The following is a 21,466-nucleotide window of genomic DNA, read 5'->3' on the forward strand; positions in this document are numbered from 1 at the left end:
TATATGTACCAATGGTACATATATCAATGTACCATTGGTACATATATATCAAAATAAGCTGAGCAAAAGGAGCCAGACAAAAAAGAATATATTCTATGTGACTCTATATAAAACTCTAGAAAACAAAAACAGTTTTGTCTTTTTTTAATCCTAACCCGAGGATATTTTTCCATTGATTTTTAGGGAGAGTGGAAGAGAGAGGGAGAGGGAAACATAGATGTGAGAGAACCACATCAATTGGTTGCCTTCTGCACGAGTCCTAACCAGGGCCAGGGCCAGGGCCAGGAAGGAGCCTGCAACCTAGGTACCTGCCCTTGACCAGAACTGAACCTGGGACCCTTTGGTCCGCAGGCCAACACTCTATCTACTGAGCCAAACTGGCTAGGGCGACAAAAACAGTTTGTAGTGATAGGTGCAGATCAGTGGATTGAGGGAGATGTTTCTTATCCCAGTTATGGTGATGGTTTCATGACTGTATACATATGTCAAACCTGACCAAAATTGTACACTTGAAATGTATGCAGATCATTGTACTTCAAATATAATCCAATAAAGTTGGGGAGACAAAGGAATGGCTTTCTTCTATGCTGATATGGATGCCCATGCACGTAGCACCCCCAGTCACCCCTGCACCAGCCAGTCCTCTCGCTGCAGGAGGCACTTCTGGAAGTACAGGCAGATCTCAGGGATGTCGCGGGTTCGATTCCAGACCATCGTCATAAAGCGAGTTGCCTTGGACTGGAATTCACGCCCTCGGCACTCAGGTCCTCAGGCTGAAATGACATCCCCACCTTTCTGGGGTCTCCAGCTTGCAGATGGCAGATCCTGGGACTTCTCAGCACCCCCTAACTATGTGATCCAGTTCCTTACAGCAAATCTTATACTGACACGCATGTTTCGATGTCAGTATCAATATAGATATGTCTCCCCATGGTTCTGTTGCTCTGGAGAGTCCTAACACATCAGGACGCAGGAGTGAAGGACAAGAGGAATGAGGTGGGGAGAGAGCCTTAAGGGGATGTGTGATCGAGTCAGCTACAGGCAAGAGTCGTTGACAGCCGGGCCTGTGAAAGCGCCCTGAGACACCACATCGGCTGGGCTTTGGGACATCCCTTGGGGTTGAGAGGTGGGGAGAAAACCTATTCACTGGCTCTCATCTCCGAGTGATCAGTTTTACACATGGTCCAGGAACCCCTGCACTTTTGGGTGGGGCACACAGGCACCCCGAGACAGAGTGAAGAGAAGCCCCAGGATGGGCAGGAAGCTGCACCTGGGAGATGGCTGGTAGCCATGGAGAGCGGGAAGGAGCCACAGGACTGTGAGGACAGAGGATCTGAAGTGGTGGGTAAGAGGTGTCTGATAACCTAGGGCTGCGAGGAGAGCACCAGAGGGGCAGATGTACTGGAGCCAGGCCTGGGAGGATGAGCAAGTGGCAGAGCATGTGACAGGGAGCTGAGGAGGCAGTCAGGCTGAGGAAACAGCAGGACAAGGATGCGGGGCTGCACCACGCCCGGTGGGATCGTGGCATCCCTGTGTCCACGGGGCAAGCTCTGGCTTCTGTTCCCCTTACGAGCGGCATCTGTGCTTTGGCCTGCCCAGAATCCATTCCCACCCCTGCACTTCCGGGCCCCAGAGTTCACCCTGCAGGGGGCACTTGGCCTTTGCCTGGCCACAGCGATTGGCTCAGGGCTTGGCACATGACCTGTGCTGGGCCAATCAGAGCCAGCGAGCGGCAGTGCCAGGACTGCAGCAGGAGCAATTAGGAAACTGTCCCTCTCTCTATCGGGGTTGCTAAACAGGTAAGATGGGAGCCTGGAGCTGTTGGGCCTCACAGTCGCACCCGAGGAGAGGCTGCCTGGGAATGACTGACACGGGAAGGAGAGCGAGACATGGAGCAAGTTCTTGGCATCATTTTAGCGCCGGGATCCCAGCACGCCTGTAAAGCAGATCTGTCCTTTGAGTTTTCAGTTACTTGAGCCAACAACTTCCATTTTTTAAAATAAAAATATTTTTATTTATTTTTTACAGAGAGGAAGGGAGAGGGATAGAGAGTTAGAAACATCGATGAGAGAGAAACATTGATCAGCTGCCTCCTGCACACCTTCCTACTGGGTATGTGCCCTCAACCAAGGTACATGCCCTTGACTGGAATCGAACCTGGGACCCTTGAGTCCACAGGCTCTATCCACTGAGCCAAACCAGTCAGGGCCAACTTCCATTTTTTACATAAGGGAGTTTGAGTCGGGTTTCTATCACCTGTGACTAAAAGAGTCCACTATGCCTCAGCTTCCCTATGTTAAAAATGGGGTAATAATACTACTCGTCTCAAAGGGGCACTGTGGCCTTTAAGTGAATTATTATATGCAAAATGCTACTCGAGCCCAACACATCGTTTGTGCTCAGTAAATGGGAGCTGACGTTAGCCATGTTCTGACAACTCCCGAATCTATACCTCAAATTCATGCTGCTGAGCTCCAGGCCATTAGACAGCTCTGCTCAATGGGACCTGGACTGGCCTGGCCTCCACCCCACCCCCAGTCCTCATGCCCATTCAGCCCCCGTCCTCTCAGTCACTCAGGCCAGGAACCTGGGAACTTCCCTGGAATCCCCTGCCCTCCCCCACGTCCAGGCATCACCAAGTCTGTTGGTTCTAACTCCTCCATATTTTCACCAAATGCTCGCTCCTCCAAGTGTGGTCCATGGACCAGCAGCATCAGACCCTCGGCCCCACCTCAGACCTACAGACTAAAATGTGCATTTTAGCAACATCCCCGATGATTCATACGAGTATTAAAGTCTGAGAAGCTCTGCTCTCCAGCGTCTCCAGCTTCTACTTTTCTCAACCTTGGCTGCATCGTGACATCATCTGAGGGCCTTTGAAGATGCTGGGGCCTGGATCCACCTGCAGAGATGCTGATTGAATTGGTCCCGGGTGTGGTCTGAGCAGTGAGACGCTGTAATTCTAATGTCCACCGGAGGCTGAGACCCACCGCCCCTGCCCCGGTCCCTCGCAGCTCCCCACAGCCCCACCCTGGGCCAAGCCTCCTACAAGGACAACTAGGACAGTCCTCAGCCTCGCCTCCAGGGCAGCCCCCCAAAACCCATCTCCCACACCCTAGCCAGAGCAGCCTCTCATCGCAGGAAAAAAGCACACCCGCCATAGTTGAGATGGACCACACGTGCACAGAAATGTAGCTTACTTTCTCCAGGACTCCAGTCACGGAAAACTCAGAGGACAGGTCTGATTCCTGGGATCCAGGTGCTCAAATGATGTCAAGAACTTGCTCCAGGAGAAACAAACTAACACGTAGACTGGACTTCACCAATTAAAGGTGAGTCCATCTCTTTGGGTTACCTTGGTTCCTTCCTCTGTCTTTCACTGGTTCTCTCCCCGCCCTTCCCCCCCTTTCCTTCCTGGGTGGTCCTCGGGGTGCAGGGCTTGCTGCTAGTCCACATGTGTCCTCTGGCCTCAGGCCTCCTGGCCCCCTTCAGACCCTGTTTTCTCAGAATCTGCAGGTGCTGTCCTTGGTCCCTGCCATGACCTCTCTGTGGCCTCCTGGCCCTGATCCTCTTGGTCCCTCGGAACCCCACTTCGGGAGGCACAGGTGGACTGCTGGGCTTGTGTCCCTCACCCGCAGGCCACAGGCAGCCAGCCGGGCTCTCTCGGATGTGCTAGTCTGGACACTTCACTTGTTGTTGGCCCGAGCCAGCCTGCTCTCCATCCCCGCTTTACTCCCTAAAGTGCCCCAGAGAGCTTCTGTTTTCTCCCCTCTCCCAAGGCTGGTCCTTCCCTCCTCCCCGCCTGCAGGGAGGCCTCCCAGTTCCACTCGCTGGGCTGGGTGCTCCCCTTGCATCTGCGCTCCCTCTCAGGCTCCCAGGAACGCTCTCTGGTCCAAGTGGGTCAGGCCTGGCTTGTGAACACACAGGGAGCTTGGGGTGTTTTTAAGAAAGCTTTTCTTGCCCTGACTGGTTTGGCTCAGTGGATAGAGCATCGGCCTGCGGACTGAAGGGTCCCAGGTTCGATTCTGGTCAAGGGCATGTACCTTGGTTGCGGGCACATCCCCAGTGGGGGATGTACAGGAGGCAGCTGATTGATGTTTCTCTCTCATTGATGTTTCTAACTCTCTATCCCTCTCCCCTCCTCTCTGTAAAAAATCAATAAAATTTTTTTTAAAAAAAGAAAGAAAGCTTTTCTTCCCCTGCCAGGCTGGTTTTCAAGACAATTATCAAGGCTGCAAGGCAACATGCTTTAGGGGGGAGGAGGGGAGAATCCAAAGCCGCCTTCTTATAACGCAAACGCCCACCCGCCGTGAAATGATACCCACACTGTGGGACAGGCAGGGGAATATCACAAATGGGGGCTCTCAGAGGCATGGTGCTCAGTGGAAAAGCCAGGCACAGAAGGCTGCCCCTGTGCAATGCCATTGACGGGAATGTCTCCAGAAGGCACGTGCACAGATCTGAAAGCACGTCCATGTGCCTGGGGCTGGTGGGTGGAGGGAGGGGACAGACTGCAGGGGGCAGGGTGGCCTCCGGGGGTGATGGACATGCTCCGTCCTTGATGACAGTGGTAGTTACACAGCGGTGTGCCCTTGTCAAAATGGACGGATTTGTACACTTAAAACTGGTGATTTTTATACGTAAGTTATTTTTAATAGAGCAGATTAAAAATAAAAACTTTAAAAAAATACCAGTTTTATATTCTCAAACATCAACCTCATTTTGTATCTGCAATTGACATCCATCATCGGGTTCTGCATTTCACGCTCCCCATGGCCCTCGGTATCAAGTTCAAATCTGCACTGCGCTCTCCCTTCCTTCATCTCAGACACTCGGCTTAAGCTCCCCTCCTCCCCCCAACTGCTCCCCCCAACACAGGCCCTTCCTGAACCCTGAGTTCTCCATGCGTGGTAACCCACAGACGCGTCCACTCCTCCTTTGTGCACTGTCATCATTTGTTTACTTTCCGTTTTCTCAGGAGGCTGTGAGTCTGGGGTCCTTGGGCTCGGCACAGAGCAGAGCCTCGAGGAATGTTTGCAGCAGCAGCTTGGTGGGGCTGGGGTGTTGTTTGCATGGAAGGGAAGATATTGCACAAAAACCGAGCAGGGATCTGGGGATAAGCCACGTGAACAAGGCAGAAGGAATTCGGAAAAGAGAAGGGGGTGTAAAGAGATGCTCTGTGTGGCGAGAGCAGCCCAAGCGAGGGCTCGCGGTGGACACGTCGCAGCATGCGCGGGGAGTCACGAGCAGACTGTCTGTTCCAAACAGGCTCACACATCATTAACGAGCATTTCCCGCGTACCAACCACACGCCCAGAACCGCGGGGAAGTCGTGAGAAGTACGGGCTGTTCCCGCTGGGTGTCCACACCACGTTTCACCGCCCCACACACGAGTCCCGCCTTGTAAAGATCGATTCTGTATTGACAGTTCCTGTCTGCACCCAAACAGGCAGAAAAAAACAGCCCTGCTGGAGGGACCCGACGACAACTGGATTTACGACCGCATCTCCAAGCACGCGGGCTGCCAAAGCGCACCAGCCCCGCTGCGGCTCCCGCACTCCCAGACACGCCGCTCCCGGCCGGCCGGGAAAGCCAGGTCGGGCCCAGGACGGGCCCAGGCCAGGAAACCAACATTTGCCGATGCCTATCCCGTGCCAGCCTCTCCGGCTACGGAGAAGATTAAAACACCATTCCTGCCCTGCGGAGTCCCCGGACCAGCCAGCAAACATGAACGGATACCTTCCATGTGTATTCAATAATGTTTGCTGAGATTTCGTTATTTAACAAACACTTACATAGTGCGTGCCGCGTGCCAGGAAATGTTCTAAGTGCTTTACAGAGATTAACTCCCCGTGAATCCTCAGCACGACCATTATCGCTCCCATTTTACCAACCAGGAGACTGAGGCAGAGAAAGATGCAGAGAGCCCTACCCGGTTTGGCTCAGTGGATAGAGCATCGGCCTGCGGACTGAAAGGTCCCGGGTTCGATTCCGATCAAGGGCATGTACCTTGGTTGCGGGCACATCCCCAGTAGGAGGTGTGCAGGAGGCAGCTGATCGATGTTTCTCTCTCATTGATGTTTCTAGCTCTCTATCCCTCTCCCTTCCTCTCTGTAAAAAATCAATAAAATATGTATTTAAAAAAAAAAAAGAAAGACGCAGAGATGCGCTGACATCACGTAGCTGGGGCGTGGTGGAGCCAGAAGACAGACTCAGACAGGGGGCTTCAGCTCTGTGCTCACACTCCCGGCGCTGAGCTGCCTTATATTTGCAGCTGCTGAGCTGCATTCATTCACGCTACGATGATCTAGTGAGCACCTACTATGCACCAGCACCAGGTGCAAGAGTAAGGCCTTCCACTAACACTTACGGGGCACCTACTATGTGCCTCATGGACAAGGCTGTGTCTCCCTCACCTCCGCACTGGGCACAGGGTGCATGCAGCACGTCGTAGGGGCTTGATGGTGCTCGCTGGGGAACTGAAAGTGCCAGAAAGAGTGCTGACCTTGGACCCCGAGAAGTTGGATCCCTCCCGTGGGAAGGAAAATGTTTTGACATGCTCATCCATATTCAGGTATGTTATATATCCCAGGGGGCTTATATGGAGAGAGTGGAACTGAGATAAGGCCACAATATCCTCCCAAAGAATGAAGTATTAGTGGTGGAATTTCAGGCATCCACCAAGGAGATAATTTGGTGGGTGGGTGGCCCCCAAGCACGCCCTGTCACTGATGGCCTCCTCTGAGCGCCTGGGAGTGGGACCGGCACTGCCAAGCTCTCTGCTTAGGGCCGTGAGTCACCAGGCTGGTCACATTGGAACCTGATGGGGAGGCAAGAGAGCACGCCTACCCTGCAGACAGATAGGTCCTCGGGGACAAGGCAGGGTCTGTGGGAGCAGAGCAAGGGCCTGGCCCTGAGGCGCCAGAGGGGCAGGCTGCCAGCAGCCATCTGGGCCTGGGCTGGGACCGGCGTGTCTCCTCTGCGCTGGCTGAAGCCTGGGAGGGTCTGGTGGAGGACCTGGCACCTGGGCAGGAATCTGCCTCACCTGAGACGCCCAGAGTCCGCCTCTATGGCTCTGTCCCCTGGCCCGAGGCACAGTGTCAGCTGGGAGAGGTAGGGTCTTCCCAAGTTCACTCTGCTGGGCCCAGGCGTGGGGCAGAGACTACTGGGTGGGCCTCCTGTCCCCCTGAAAATGACACCCACCGACAGTGAGCGGGGCCCAGGTACCCCGACACATGGCACCTGGTCTTACCGAATCCTCGCCTCCGCTCTGCGAGGCAGGACTTACAGAGGAGGAGGCGAGGAGAAGGCAGCTGCCCAGGTCGGCTCCGTGGGAGTTGTGGTCGGCTGTGAGCCTGCTGCTTCCGAATCCTGAGCCCAAGCACAAAACCGCAGTGCCATGCTACCACCCGCTGGAGAGGAGTCCAGACCTCGCCTCTGCGCTGCCCATCCTTGCCCTGAGTTGGGACCCGGGCATCGGTGGTGGCCGCCCGCACTGGCCCATGGTTCGGCCATCACAGCTGACACTAAAGCCTGCTAAGTGCCCTCCTTGGACCTTGGATCAGAACCTTTAGTGCAGCCCATACTAGAAGGCAGACCAGTGAGCTCCTACTATGCACCAGCATTGAATGCAAGAGTAGGTGTTCCCCCCAACACACACACACACACACACACACACAAACAGTCAGGCTCACTCTCTCTAGGGTCTCCCCCTCCCCTGCCCCACCTCCTCCAGTGCCAGGAGCTCCCAGCAAGCTGGCTTGGACATAATTAAGTTCGTCTCGACCCCCTCAGGTAGAAGAGGCTGTGCCTGTGGCATGAACTCCCCCATGAGCGGTGACAGTGCTTAGAGTGAGCACTGCCCTCTCCTGAAATGTTGGGCCCATTGCTGCCCCCGTTGCTTCTGGTGATGGTGTCAGAAGCCACCTCAGGGACAGCTTCTATTGCCCCCCGTCAAGCGGGTCCCAGACCATGGCAACGAGGAGGACCTGAGAGGCCACTGTGACCAACGTCTCCTTTAACAGATGAGGAAACTGAGGCCCAGAGAAGATGGAGGACTTCCCCCAAATCATGCAGCCACATCTCTCTGGGGCTAGACTCCAGCTCTGTCCAACCCAGGGCAGCGGCCGCTTCCTAGAGTCCGGTGTCCGAAGCCCTGAGACCTCCAGCGACCTCCAGCGTAGATGCCACCGCCGGGGCCCTTCCCTGGGCCGGCGGAAGGCAGCTCCTGCCAGCTGCTCCTCTTGTCCTGTCCTACTACTCACATCCTGGATGCCCAGCCCCGCCCCCCCACCCCCACCCCCGCCCTATTACCAAAACATTTCCCCATACTTCATTTCATCACCAAAAAATAGAAGCAGACTTTCCCCTCCATGGAAGTGCTAATTTATTCTCCGCTGTGCAGGCCAGCCCAACCGAGAGGACACAGCCAAGCCGAGCGAGGAAGGCCAGGTGGGCAGCAGCTTTCCTGAGGCCGGGCCGAGGTGTCTTAGCTTTCACCAGGAGTCCCGCTCCGTCCAGCCGAGGGGGCAGGAGAGGAGCGGCTCACACGCTCCCCGGCTGGGCGCAGCCAGCGGCCCATCCTGGCAGTCCTCCGGCTGGGAGGCAGGACTCCTCCATGGGGCTCGGCTGGGTGGCCGGCCCCAAGGCATCAAATGAAGAGTAAATAAAAGCCCGGGGTTGGGAAAAGAACCCGAAAACCCTGCCAGCTGATCCACATCCAACTGTCCAGGGTTGGCGGTGTGTCCTGGGCTCCATCGCATGTGGGCATGTCACGGAAACACAGATCCCAGCAGAGACCGCTTGAGCTCTCACAGCTCCCAACTGTTAGTCATCGTCAATTCTTCTGTCTCTCAGGCCTCCCCGTCAGGCGCTCCGTTGGCACACCCACCAGCTCTCCCTTTAAAATACACCTGGGATCTGGCCACGTCTCATATATGTATCATTTCCTCCCGGATCCAAGCCAGCACCTTCTCTCACCTGCAGTGTTGCAACAGCCTCCCCCCGGGCTCCCCACTTACACGCTTGTCTCCTATGGTCCATACGGAGCCAGAGGGACCGTTTAAAATGGACATCTGGTCTCTTCCCCACCTGCTTAAACCCTCCAGTGGAATACAACTTTAAGTCCTCACCGTGGCCTGCCAGTCCCTCCTCGACCTGGCCACCGCCTGCCACTCTAACTCATGTCCGACAGCTCTCCCCCTCACTCATGTCGCACCAGACACACCAGCCTCTGCTGCTGCTCCTCGACCTTGCCCAACACATGCCTGCCTCAGGGCCTTTGCACGTACGAGTCCCTCAGATATTCCCAGGGCTTCATACCCATTCTCTTAACTCAGATCCCTTTAACACAGCCCCTCCTCAGAGAGCCCATCTCTGACTCTGACCATCTCATCTAAAACAGCATTCCTCGTCCTGCCATTCCTGTCTCTGCTGTGTTTTTCTTCCTGACATTGTATTTTACATGATTTGTTTATGTGACGGTGTCCCCTCTAGAATGTAGGTGCTACCAGGGCAGGGCTCTCTCTTTGTGTCTTGTTTCATCCCTGTGTCCTTAGTGCCTGGGACTGCCTGCTGCACAGCAGGGTCTCGGTAAATATCTGTTGAATGAATATTCTGTTTTGCAGAGGCCGCATTTGTATACCTAGCAACACCGCCCACCTGGATGATGTCCTTATTGAAGGAAGGCACTGAAAACCCCAAAAGCAACTCCCAAACACTCTTGAACGATAGTGGTTTTGTTGGCGTACGTAGGGATGGCAAGGAATGCCTGCCTGGCTTCGATTCTGCCCTTCCGCTCCCATGACCGATGTTATTTGTAAGTCATGATTAATCAGGCTCTTCCCAAATGAAGGTTTGACATCTTGGACAGGTGATGTTATGGACAACATGCTTGAGCCCCCCCCCCCCATTCATATGCTGAAATCTGAACCCCCAGTGAGATGGTATTAGGAATTGGGGCCTTTGGGTGGTGATCAGGTTTAGATGAGGTCATGATGGTGGGGACCTATGATGGTATTAGTGCCCTTGTAAGAAGAGAAAGAGATGCAACAAGAAGGCGTCCGTATGCAAACCGGAGAGAGAGCCCCCACCAGACACTGGGTCTGTCTGCACCTTGATCTTGGGCTTTTAGCCTCCAGAGCTGTGAGATATAGATGTTTATTGTCTCAGCCACCTAGTCCATGACAATTGTTTACAGCAGCCCGAGCGGCTCAGGCAGGTGAGGAACTGCTGGGGTAACCTCATCACAGAAAGCACCCGGGCCATGGAAGTCTGGATATTTTCTTTGACATGACTCACCGCTGGGACAGACCACAGATGTGGCAGAGGACAGCATACCCAGAGCGGCAGTGCTACCCAGCTGAAAGCGACGAAATGAAGTTCAAGCAAGGTCAGTCTTGTCCTTCATCACTTCAGTTCCTGAAAACCAAGCACTGCAACTTATCCGAAGGTGATGTAGGAGGTGGGTAGAGATTTATGTCTGAAACTCTTTCAGGACCTTAGTTTTTATCAGTGAAAAACTAGAAACAACTTCATTTGCAACAAGAAGAGGTGGGTCAGTCAAGTCTTGTAGATCCGTATGACGGACCACTAGCAGCAGGGTTCTCAGCCTTGGCACCATCAGCATTTGGGCCGGATAATCCTTTGTGGTGGGGACTGTCCTGTGCATTGTTGGACCTTAGCAACCCGTGGCAACACGCCCCACTCTCCCCCTTGTGACAGCCAAAAATGTCTCCAGACATTGTCAAATGCCCTCTTGGGGGCAAATCACCCTCGGTGGAGAAGCACTGCTTACATTCAAGAAAAATAATATTCCTTAATACCATGGGAAACACGTATGTTATTATGCTGGGTTAAAAGATGCAAAATGTGTTTTTAACTATACTTATACATAAAAATAGAAAAAAAAAAAGGTTTGGAAGGAAACATACCAGGATGCTAACAATAATCTCTAGGCGGTGGAAGTACGAAAGATTTCCTTTTACTTCTTCATTTTTGCTTTTAAAACATTCATTCATTCAATAGATATTTATTGAGTGCCTACCCCATGCCAGGCATTGTTTGGGGCAGACACTGGCATTCATCTACAGAGCTCTGTCTCCACATAGATCAAGCTCTATTGTGGGAGGAGAGCAGACATTAAACCCAGAACCTGTAAAGAACAATACTCTGGGAGAGTGATGGAAGCTGTGAGGACCATAAAGCCGGGGGGTGGGGGGCGGAGAGCCAGCCTGGCACTTACACCCACTCAATGAGTATTTGTTGAATGAATGGAGATCCCTTAAAGAATTTTAAATAGGGGAGGGGGGAATAAATCATCTGATTTCCATTTTTAAATAATGATTATGAAAAAATTAGTTTTGAAAAGATAATACAGATTTGTCCTTTTAAAAATTCAAAGAGCCTAAAGGAAAAAATATAAGGGAGCATATATAAGTCACGTGAATGCAGCCACTGCAATCATTTCCGTGAACATCTTTTCAAGCATCCTTTTCGCCCTCTCTCTCTCTCTTTATTCCTGTCGATCTCTGCCTCACTTTATAAACATATAAAAACATTTTATGCAAGTGGATTCAAACCATTCATGCTGATTTGTAACTTGCTCTTTTCCTGCCCTTTGTAATTTTATGCTCATTACAAACTTTCCACAGTGGGCATATATTACTTTTATAATCCGGAACATAAAAAAAGCAAACAGACCACAAAAAATAAAGTGAAAACCCACAAATACAGGATGAGGGATCACTGGCTGAGCAATAAGGCTGTGAAGAAAGGCTTTGGGGTTTAGCTAGCCACAAACTCAGCATGAGTTGACGGCATACTGTGGTTTCTAATTTCAGTTCAGTTCGTTTTATCAGACAATGCTCCAGCTCCTAGTATGGGAAAAGCACTGGGCAATATGAACAGGCTTGTTTGTGCTCAGCTCAGGGTAACCCAGTATCTTCCCATCCCCTTTCTTATGGCTTTTGAATCAAGCTAATGTTCAATGAGCATTTACTCTGTGCCAGGCACTGTTCTAAGAGATTTACATATATTAACTCATTTAATCTTCCCACCAACCGGGCATAGGCCATCCTGCCCAGGATGACCTGATATACACAAGATACAACTTCCCAGAGGCCCTGCCTAGAAATTTCTGCCCCTGCCACGCCCACCCAACCCTGATGCCTCAGAGACAGCACTAGACATGTGAGTAATTGGCCCCTCCTCAAGGACTGCTGTGAGGGGGAAAGAATCTGAGAGGAATCCTTGTCAACTCAGAGGTAACATAATGTATGCTGTATAATGTAAGCTCTGGTCATGTCATCAGAAATTACTCCTCCCTCCAACTGCCTTCCCCCTACCTCTTGCTTCTCCTGGACCCAGCTCACCAGCCCTCTCATCCCCCCTGCTCCACTTAGCTTAGTCCATCTCCTTTTCCAGGCATCTCTGTGGTCCTGCAATTCACAGTTCTTCCAAGTCAGCTCAGCCCCTCTCAGCATCTCCTCATCACATTCTCTCCTACCCTCCTCTGAGGAGAACACAGGAAAGGGATAACAGAAGTAGAGTTAGAGGTGATGATGATGATGATGATGATGATCATAATGGTGGTATGATGATGGCAATAATGATGGTGGTGGTGATGGTGGTGATGATGGTGATGGTGATGATTATAATGGTGATGATGATGATGGTGATGATGATGGTGGTGATGGTGGCGGTGGTAGTAGTAGTGATGATTGGTGATGGTGGTGATTATGATGGTGATGATGATGGTGTTGAGGGTGATGGTGGTGATAATGATGATGGTGATGGTGATAATGATGGTGATGATGATGATGATGATGATGGTGATGATGATGATAGTGATGGTGATGAATGGTGATGATGATGCTAATGATAGTGATGGTGATGGTGATGGTGATGGTGGTGATGGTGATGATGATGGCGATGATGATGATGGTGATGATGATGATGATGATAGTGATGGTGATGATGGTGATGATGATGGTGATGATGATGATGATGATGGTGATGGTGATGGTGGTGATGGTGATGATGATGGCGATGATGATGATGGTGATGATGATGATGATGATAGTGATGGTGATGATGGTGATGATGATGGTGATGGTGGTGATGATGATGATGATGATGGTAGATGATGGTGATGATGATGATGGTGGTGGTGATGATGATAGTGATGGTGATGATGGTGGTGATGATGGTGATGATGATGATGATGATGATGGTGGTGATGATGATGATTATGATAGTGATGGTGATGATGGTGGTGATGATGGTGGTGATGATGGCAGTGATGATGAATGCCAATATACCTCTTACTGAACATGCCTGACCTGGTGAGACTTCTCATCTATTCTTCCTTGTAGCCATGAAAGTAAGTGTTCTTCACGTGGCAGTGGTGTCCCCAACATCAGTAGGATAATAGCAATGCACACTATTTATTAAGCACTTGCTAGGTGCCTAGTTTGGGATAAGCACCTTCTGCTCACTGTATCCTTTCAGCCTAACATAATGATGGGAGATACTCTTATTACATCCATTTTGCAGATGAGAAAGGTTGAATTGTTAAGTAAAGAATAAATTATGGATCAGGAAAAAAAAAAGGAGGAAGAGAGACCCCAAGAAATGCCTGCTAACCATTGTGACACCCTGAATTCCCAGAGAAATGCCGATGGGGGGGATTGTGTGTTGGATGGGGGCAGAGAAACACCCAGCCTGGTTCCCTGAGTCCTGCCCTGGGGGAGGGATCCGTGGGCCTGTAGCTGTGGCACTCGGGAGAGTGGTGAGGGATGTGGGCACCAGAGGCGCCGTTGACTTGAGTGTGTCCCAGCGGGACTGTGGCAGCCTTTGCATTTTTGTGGCATAAGGTGGAAATCTGAAACATTAAAGAAAGGGGGGAAAGAGATAGAAACACTAAAAAAAGAAAAAGCAAGGAAACAATGAAATGTCACCATCTTGCAGGCACCAGGCTGGGCGATGAGCCCGCTAACGAGCCCGAGGTTCTGCAGAACCCAGCATCTAATTCAAACCAGACAGATGACAGCCCCGGACGCTCCTGTCCCAAGCACTGAGAACGCACCCTCGAAGCAAGGCTGGGATGGGAGTCCCCGCACCGCGCTGCCCATCCATCCAGCAGCCTGCCTGGGCCAGCCAGGGCCGAGGAGGCTGTGCCATCACCTACTGCTCAGCGTTGGAAGCCCCTCTGCATCCCAGAATCAACCAGAAACATTCCTCCCTGTGCAATGAGGTGGGTGTTACAGTCCACAGTGCAATGAAGGGGACAACGGACAACACTGGATTGGGGTCAGCTCCTGGCCTGCATGAGAGGTCACTACCGCATCCATTTCCCCACAGGAAAATTGGGGACATTAACACGAGCCCCATCTTCCTCACAGGATAGCTTGGAGGACCAGGTGAGCTTACACAACTTACTATAACCCCCAAGGAACAGCGTGCTGAAGGCCGCCCAGCCGTCTCTAGGTTGTGCTTAACACTGACAATAGTGTACCACTTTGAAGGGATGGATCACAAGAATTTCTTAAGCTCTGGGAGCTAAAATTCCTATTTCCTCAACTGCCATGGACCAGAAGCTCCAGTTCCTATGGATTCTTTTGGTTGTAAGTGATAGACGATGAGAATTGAAGAGAGACGGAGAAAAATAGAGGAAAGAAAATGCTGCAGAGAAAATGACGAGAAGGGAGGGAGGTGGGCCTAAGACAATCAGAAGAATTGAAAATTAATGCATAAAAGGACAGGAAAGAAAGTGAGGTGGGGGAGACCAATGGTGAGGACGAAAGAGGCTGGGGCGGAGCCAGGAGAGGCAGAAGCCAGGGGCAGCTAGGGGCACAGTGCAGGGATGAGAATCCGACCAGGGCCTGGACCGTGGGCTCCGGAACATCATCCTAAGCGATGGGGGAGTAGGAGGGTGAGTGGCCACGGGGCCAGGGCTGCATGACTCCTTCAGCCTCACGGCTCCGGGTTTGGGTTGAGGAGAGGGTCCTTGCTCTCCAGATGCCACCAGAGAGCAGACTGTCTGTTTCTGGTTCCTGATGCCAGCGGCTCGATTCTACCACCGCTCAGCCCAGAAAGCCCAGCAACTGTTTTACCACTTGTACATGGATGGATGGTTTCTAGAAGGTCACAGGCTGGTGGGGCCTCCAGAGCCAGGCTGTCCTGCCCCCCCTCTCATACTGCATCCTGAAGCTTAGCCAAGGCCTAGAGGGAGGAGGCCTGCCCACAGCACAAAGGAGACAGTGGCTGTTCAGAAGCACAGCCCAAGGCTCCTGGCCCTGGAGGGGAAGAGCAGAGAATGAATGGGGTAGAGGGTGAGTGGAGGTCTCAACAATGGGAGGCTGGAGGGAGGAGGGAGGCTAGAAAGAGGAGGAAGTCTGTGATTGGAAGGATGAGACTGGGGGGAAAGGATGGAGGCTGGGGGAAAGGATGGAGGCTGGGGGGAAAGGATGGAGGCTGGGAGAAAGGAGGGAGGCTGGGGGAAAGGATGGAGGCTGAGGGAAAGGATGGAGGCTGGGGGGAGGAGGGAGGCTGGGGGGAAAGGATGGAGGCTGGGGGGAAAGGAGAGAGGCTGGGGGGAAAGGATGGAGGCTGAGGGAAAGGATGGAGGCTGGGGGGAGGAGGGAGGCTGGGGGGAAAGGATAGAGGCTGGGGGGAAAGGAGAGAGGCTGGGGGGAAAGGAGAGAGGCTGGGGGGAAAGGATGGAGGCTGGGGGAAAGGAGGGAGGGTGGGGAGGAAGTGCAAGTCGGGGGAGAATTGGGGCTCTCCCCTCTGCCCAAAGCAACTTTCCTGTTCACAGATATGTCGCCAGCACCTAGAGGGCCTGGCACATTGGAGGTATTTAATAAGTCATTTGTGTCGGACCCCGAGGCAGAGGAAAGCCATCTGGTGATTCCTCTGCCCTTGACCAGAGTATACCACTGGCCGGCCCTGGGGCTCAGGCTGGGCTGGGACAGAGGTTAGGATGAGGCCGAGCTGGGAACAGGACTCAGGCTTGGGGTAGGGTTGAGCTTTCTGACTGGGCTGCAGCTGCAGTGGGTCTGAGGTTAGGGCTGGGGCCAGGGCAGTTGCCGGTGTGTTTAAGGCTGGGGCTGGGGCCAAGGTCAGGCTGGGATGAGGGCTGAAGCGGGGTAGGGGTGGGTGCTGATGTCCAGCCTGAATTGAAGCTGGTTTGGGACTGGCTTTGGGCGTTGCGTGGTCCCTGCCTGCAGAAACCCCTGAACTACGTGGTGAGTGGCCTTTGCTGGGCGATTGGCCCATGAGGCACCATCTACTTGTCAGGCAGCCTGAAGGGAAGGAAAGAGCACTAGACCAGGAGTCCAGCTCTGCATCCTGTCCTCCCTCTGCAATTAATGAGCAATGCAAGTCTGAGCCCCTCGATGCTACCTGCTCTGTGTCACCAGGAGTTGGGAGGAGGCTATGTGGTAACACATGAGGGTATTGTTTCAAATGTTTAATGTTTTCTAATGACTTTCAAATCTTTTAAAATAACTCACATCCCATAAAATTCACCCTGTTAACGTATACAATTCAATGGTTTTTATTATATTCACAAGGTTGTGCAAGCCTCACTACGTTCTAATTCCAGAACATTCCATCATCCCCAAAAGAAATCCTGTATCATTAGCAGTCATTCCTCATTCCTCCTTTCCCTCAGCCCTGGCAACTACTAATACACTTTCTGTCTCTATGGATTTGCCTTTCTGGATAGCTCAAATAAATGGAATCATGCATGATGTGGTCATTTGTGTCTGGGTTTTTTTTCTCTTAGCATGGTGTTTTCAAGGTTCATCTACGTTGTAGCATGTGTCAGTACTTCATTCCTTTTCATGGCCAAATAATATTCCATTGAATGGATATACCACATTTTGTTTACCCATTCACATGGGATTATTTTCAGTTCAGGGGTGTTCTTAGAGGGAGGAGGCCAGAGCAGAACCAGGAGGAGAGGCCACGTCTGCATGGGGAGGTGTGTGCAGCCCAAGCAGGCCTGTCTCTGGCCCTCTGCATCCTACAAATGCATGCAGGCATTCCAGAAAGTCCCTGGATTTTGAGAATGGAGAATTATTGCTACTTAGACTCCAGGTTTTCCATGGCCTCAAACCCTAGGTTGGTATGGGCACTAGTGGGGACTTCCTGGAGGTGGCAGACACAGTACTAAACCGGGCACACCATGAGTGCTCAACAAATACTGGGATGGACATATAGATGGAGAGAGGTATATGGATGACTGGAGGAAAGATAAATGGATGGAAGGTTGGATTAAGGGATGGATTGGTGAGTGGAGCTGGCTCTGCATGCTTGCCAATACCTCCTTTATGCAGGAGAGAGAGAGGTGAACTTTCTACCTGGAGAGAAATCCTAACCCAAGGCATCCTTGAACCAAAGGGACCTATCATTTATCTACTCTCTCCTATTCAGCACTAGGAAGGATTCAATCTCAAATCTTTGGAATTTCAAACCAAAATGATCTGGTTGTGCTTGGCACAGAGTAGGTGTTTAATGCATTGTCCGTGGCTGGCTGGATGAATGAATGGCTAAAACAACTGGGCACACCTACTTCCCACCCATTTTACAAATTAGGAAAGTGACACCTAAGGTCGCCCAGCAGACCGGGGGCAGAGTGTGGTGTGGGATCTAGGCCAGCTGGAAATCCAACATTCTTTCCCCCCAACTAGGCAGTTTCCTGGTTCCTGGTCTCACGGGGGGGCATCTTGTGTAAACCAGAAGAGTCATTTGCAGGCCTTGAATTTTGTGTTCTCCTACCTATGACCAGGAGGTCACCGAACCGACCACGTGTCCGTTTGATGTTGGAGCGTAGGGTGTGTGCACGCGCATGCTCAAGAAGGGAAGGGCAAACGCGTCTTGTCAGCAGCTCCCATCTCCCCGTGTCCAGCTGCAGCGGATCAGGTGCGGGGGGCACTCAGATAAGCTGGTTTTGACACACTGCATATGCCTTCCTACCTCCCAGGGAGGTTGTGACGGCTCCCTGTGACAGGGACAATGACATCCAACATCTGGGTAGCCTACACATGAGGTAATGACTCTGCCTGTCACATGGTAAGTGCTCAGCGAATGGTGGCTGCATTCATTAAATCGTGACACTCCGCACGGCCCAGGCATTCTTAGCAGGCTTCACGCTTTCCAGTGCCGTGGGACTGGGTGTCAGAAGGTCTGGTTCTAATCCCAGCTCGGCCAGTCACTCACTCCCTGTGTGACCCTTGATGTCTAACCTCCTTGGGCCTCAGTCTTTTCATCTGCAGAATGGAGATAACCATGCTCTCACCCGGGGGCAGCTGGGGAAGACTGGTTATGTGGGTACTTTGCATGCTATAGACCAGGGGTCCTCAAACTTTTTAAACAGGGGGCCAGTTCACTGTTCCTCAGACCGTTGGAGGGCCGGACTATAGTTTAAAAATAACTATGAACAAATTCCTATGCACACTGCACATATCTTACTTTGAAGTAAAAAAACAAAATGGCAAAAATACCCGCATGTGGCCCGCGGGCCGTAGTTTGAGGACGCCTGCTATAGACTAAGCAAACTACCATAGGTCCAATCTGGCCCACCACCTGTTTTTTGTAAATAAAGTTTTATTGGAACACAGCCATGCCCATTCGTGGGAGCATTGTCTGTGGCTTCTTCCAGAAGAGCTGTGACAGAGACCAGCGGGCCTGCAAAGTCAAAAATATTTACTATCTATCTGTTTACAGGAAAAGTTGGCCAACTCCTGCTATTGAGCAATTATTCCCAGGCCTTAGCGGCATAGGCCCTCCACCCCTTCCGTGGGAACCTGTGAAGAGTACTGCTCCCAGGCCCACCCCAAGGTTCCCATTCAGTAGGTCTGGGGCGAAGCCTAGGTATCTCCTTCCCAACAAGTGTTCCTGGTATTTCTGATCAAGTGATGTCCCCAGCCCAGTATTAGAAACACCCAGGGGTCGACAGACCTGGGATCAAATCTGTGCTACGCCACTTGCTATCTGTGTGACTGCGGGCAAGTTACTTAACCTCTCTGAGCATCCTGCTCTGCAAAATGGGGACAACAAAGCCTGTCTCTCAGGGCTACTGGGAAGATGAAATGAGAATCACTGTAAAGTGCTCAGTCAGGCCTGGTACTCAGTAGCTGACCGCGAGCTTTCCTTCCTGCATCCCTGGGCGTTCTCCTTCAGCCCTGGGCAAGCTGTTCCCCAGTTCTTACGGCTTCTCAGGGGCGCCTGCCCCCCATCTTCGCAGACAGGTCCTGCTTCCCCAGCATTCGGTGAGAGGCAGCCCCAGAGGGCTGGGCTGGCCGAGCCTGGAGTCAGCCTATTTCTGACACTGAACTGCCACCAGCTCTGTGTTGACACATTTACTCTCACAATATTTTCTTTCTGTGGCCATTCTTGGCCCCAGGGCTGACGTCAGATGAGACAGTCAACTCCCCACTAGAGCTTCCAAAGAGCAAGATCAGCACCTCCCTGTCCCTCCACTGTCCCATCTCTCTTTCCTGGTCCGAGCTTCGGACACGTGACTTGGCAAATGTGTTGGTATGAGACCAGGAGAACCAGAGGGCTCTGGCCCCAACCTGTCCTGACCGTGGGCTCTCCCTGGGCCTCAGTTGCCTCCTCTCTGCCCTGAGAGGTCTGCTTACCTGGTCTCCAGGGCTCTCCCAGCACCACGATGCCATGACTCAGGGACTCCAAGAACCCCCTGGTTGGGAGATTCCAGAATTTACCTTCTCAAGCGAAGGGAGGGCTAGGGAGAAAGAGAACAGAAATTGTGAAAACTGAGCCACACTTCTATGCATCTACAGCCATGCAAAGTGCATGATCTTTCTCTCATCAAGACAGAAAATAAAAACTGAGAAATACTACAAGCCCTTCGATTAGACCTTCTCACGGAGGTGAGTTCCACCGTGGCAGCCAGTGCCCTGCATCGCATGTACCCTGGGGAGCTGGGGATGGACCAGGAGTCGAGCTTCTCCCACCCACCTGTCACTCACTCAGACTGACAGCGCGGTCACCTGCCACTCACTCAGACTGACAGCGCAGTCACCTGCCACTCACTCAGACTGACAGTGCGGTCACCTGCCACTCACTCAGACTGACAGCCTGGTCACCTGCCACTCAGACTGACCGCGCGGTCACCTGCCACTCAGACTGACAGCGCAGTCACCTGCCACTCACTCAGACTGACAGTGCGGTCCCCTGCCACTCACTCAGACTGACAGCGCGGTCAAGTTGCAGGTGAAGCCACTTGCATCCCAGGGCCGGCTCTGCTTGCCAGGGAGGAGGAAGAACCGTGCTCAAGTCCAAGGGAAGAGGAAATTGCAAAGTCCCCGACCTTCCATATCAAGCACATACAGGGTGGGGCAAAGTAGGGTTACCGTTATGAATACACAAAACACAGGTTATTCTCGTATTGTTATTTGTGAACCAGCTATCGTATTATTTTCCATACAAACAACTGTAGACCCGCTTTTGCCCCACCCTGTACTGGTTCATGGGAAAGCCATTGGGAGGGGAGCCAAAGGACATCGGTCTGGAATCTCAGCACGAAAGACAAGACGTGCCGGACCCTCCTGCCTTGGAGTGAGGGGGGCTGGGCTGTGTGTGGTTGGAGGCAGGTCTGTGAGTCAGATAGACCCAGGTTTGAACTCCACTGAGGCCACCGATGGCTGGGTGACCCTTTCTGGGCCTGGGCTTTGCCAACTGTGAAATGGAGATGCTAGTAATTCGTACCGTATGGGGCGCTTGTGGGAATGGGGCGGAGGTCGTCCAGGGAGTGCCTCGGCCCGTTCTCAGGTCATAGGAGGCCCTCGCCCGTGCCCCTCGGACAGGGTGACGGGACGATTCTCTGAGGGTGGCGCCGGTAGATGCTTCCTCTGGCATAGGGAACAGCCCCGTGCTGGGAGGCACTCACACGCACTCTCATTCAGAGCATTTCGCACCACAGGCTGGAAGGCAGACATCGTTGTCCCCATTTTACAGCTGCTGACACGGAGGCTCACAGAAGCATCAGGTCCTAGTGGCCCCCCATGGCTTGTCCAGAGGCCTCCCCCGCGCTGGCCCCTGGCCTTGCAAGTTCTCTTCAGCAAGTTCTGGGGCCGCTCAGTCAGAACTGTGGGGACACAGCGCCCTCCAGTGGCCTCCGTGCAGCAGTGAGGAGCTGTGCAGGGGCTGCTGCAGCCAGAGGAGGGGGTGCACATTCCGCTCCTGCCCTCACCAGTCCAGCGGAGGGCCCGGATCACTGGCTCCTTGACCCCCCAATATTCCCTCTGTCCCTCGGCTCTGTATAATTACATCATTTTGATCAGGGAGGAAACGTACCACCTGAACAAACTCTCTTTGCAAAGAGGAAATTACTGGACCCAGAGTGGAGACGGTACATCCAAGGTCACGCAGAGTCACTTGTGAGTGACCCTGCCACTCACAAGCCCCAGTCGCCTGTCTCCCCTTCAGCCCCAGC

At 52.6% G+C, this 21,466-nt stretch overlaps 1 long non-coding RNA gene across 1 annotated transcript; it reads right to left on the reverse strand.

Annotated features, from left to right (window-relative positions):
* Positions 1-18,620: 18,620 nt before the first annotated feature.
* On the reverse strand, positions 18,621-20,047 carry LOC129150362 (uncharacterized). The gene is made up of 3 exons (XR_008557095.1): positions 20,001-20,047; positions 19,650-19,753; positions 18,621-18,693 (listed from the first exon to the last, which is right to left on the reverse strand). It is a non-coding gene; the product is annotated as an uncharacterized LOC129150362 (long non-coding RNA).
* Between the last annotated feature and the right edge of the window lie 1,419 nt (positions 20,048-21,466).

Source organism: Eptesicus fuscus, chromosome 9 (assembly GCF_027574615.1).
Source record: "Eptesicus fuscus isolate TK198812 chromosome 9, DD_ASM_mEF_20220401, whole genome shotgun sequence".
Taxonomy (NCBI): Eukaryota; Metazoa; Chordata; class Mammalia; order Chiroptera; family Vespertilionidae; genus Eptesicus; species Eptesicus fuscus.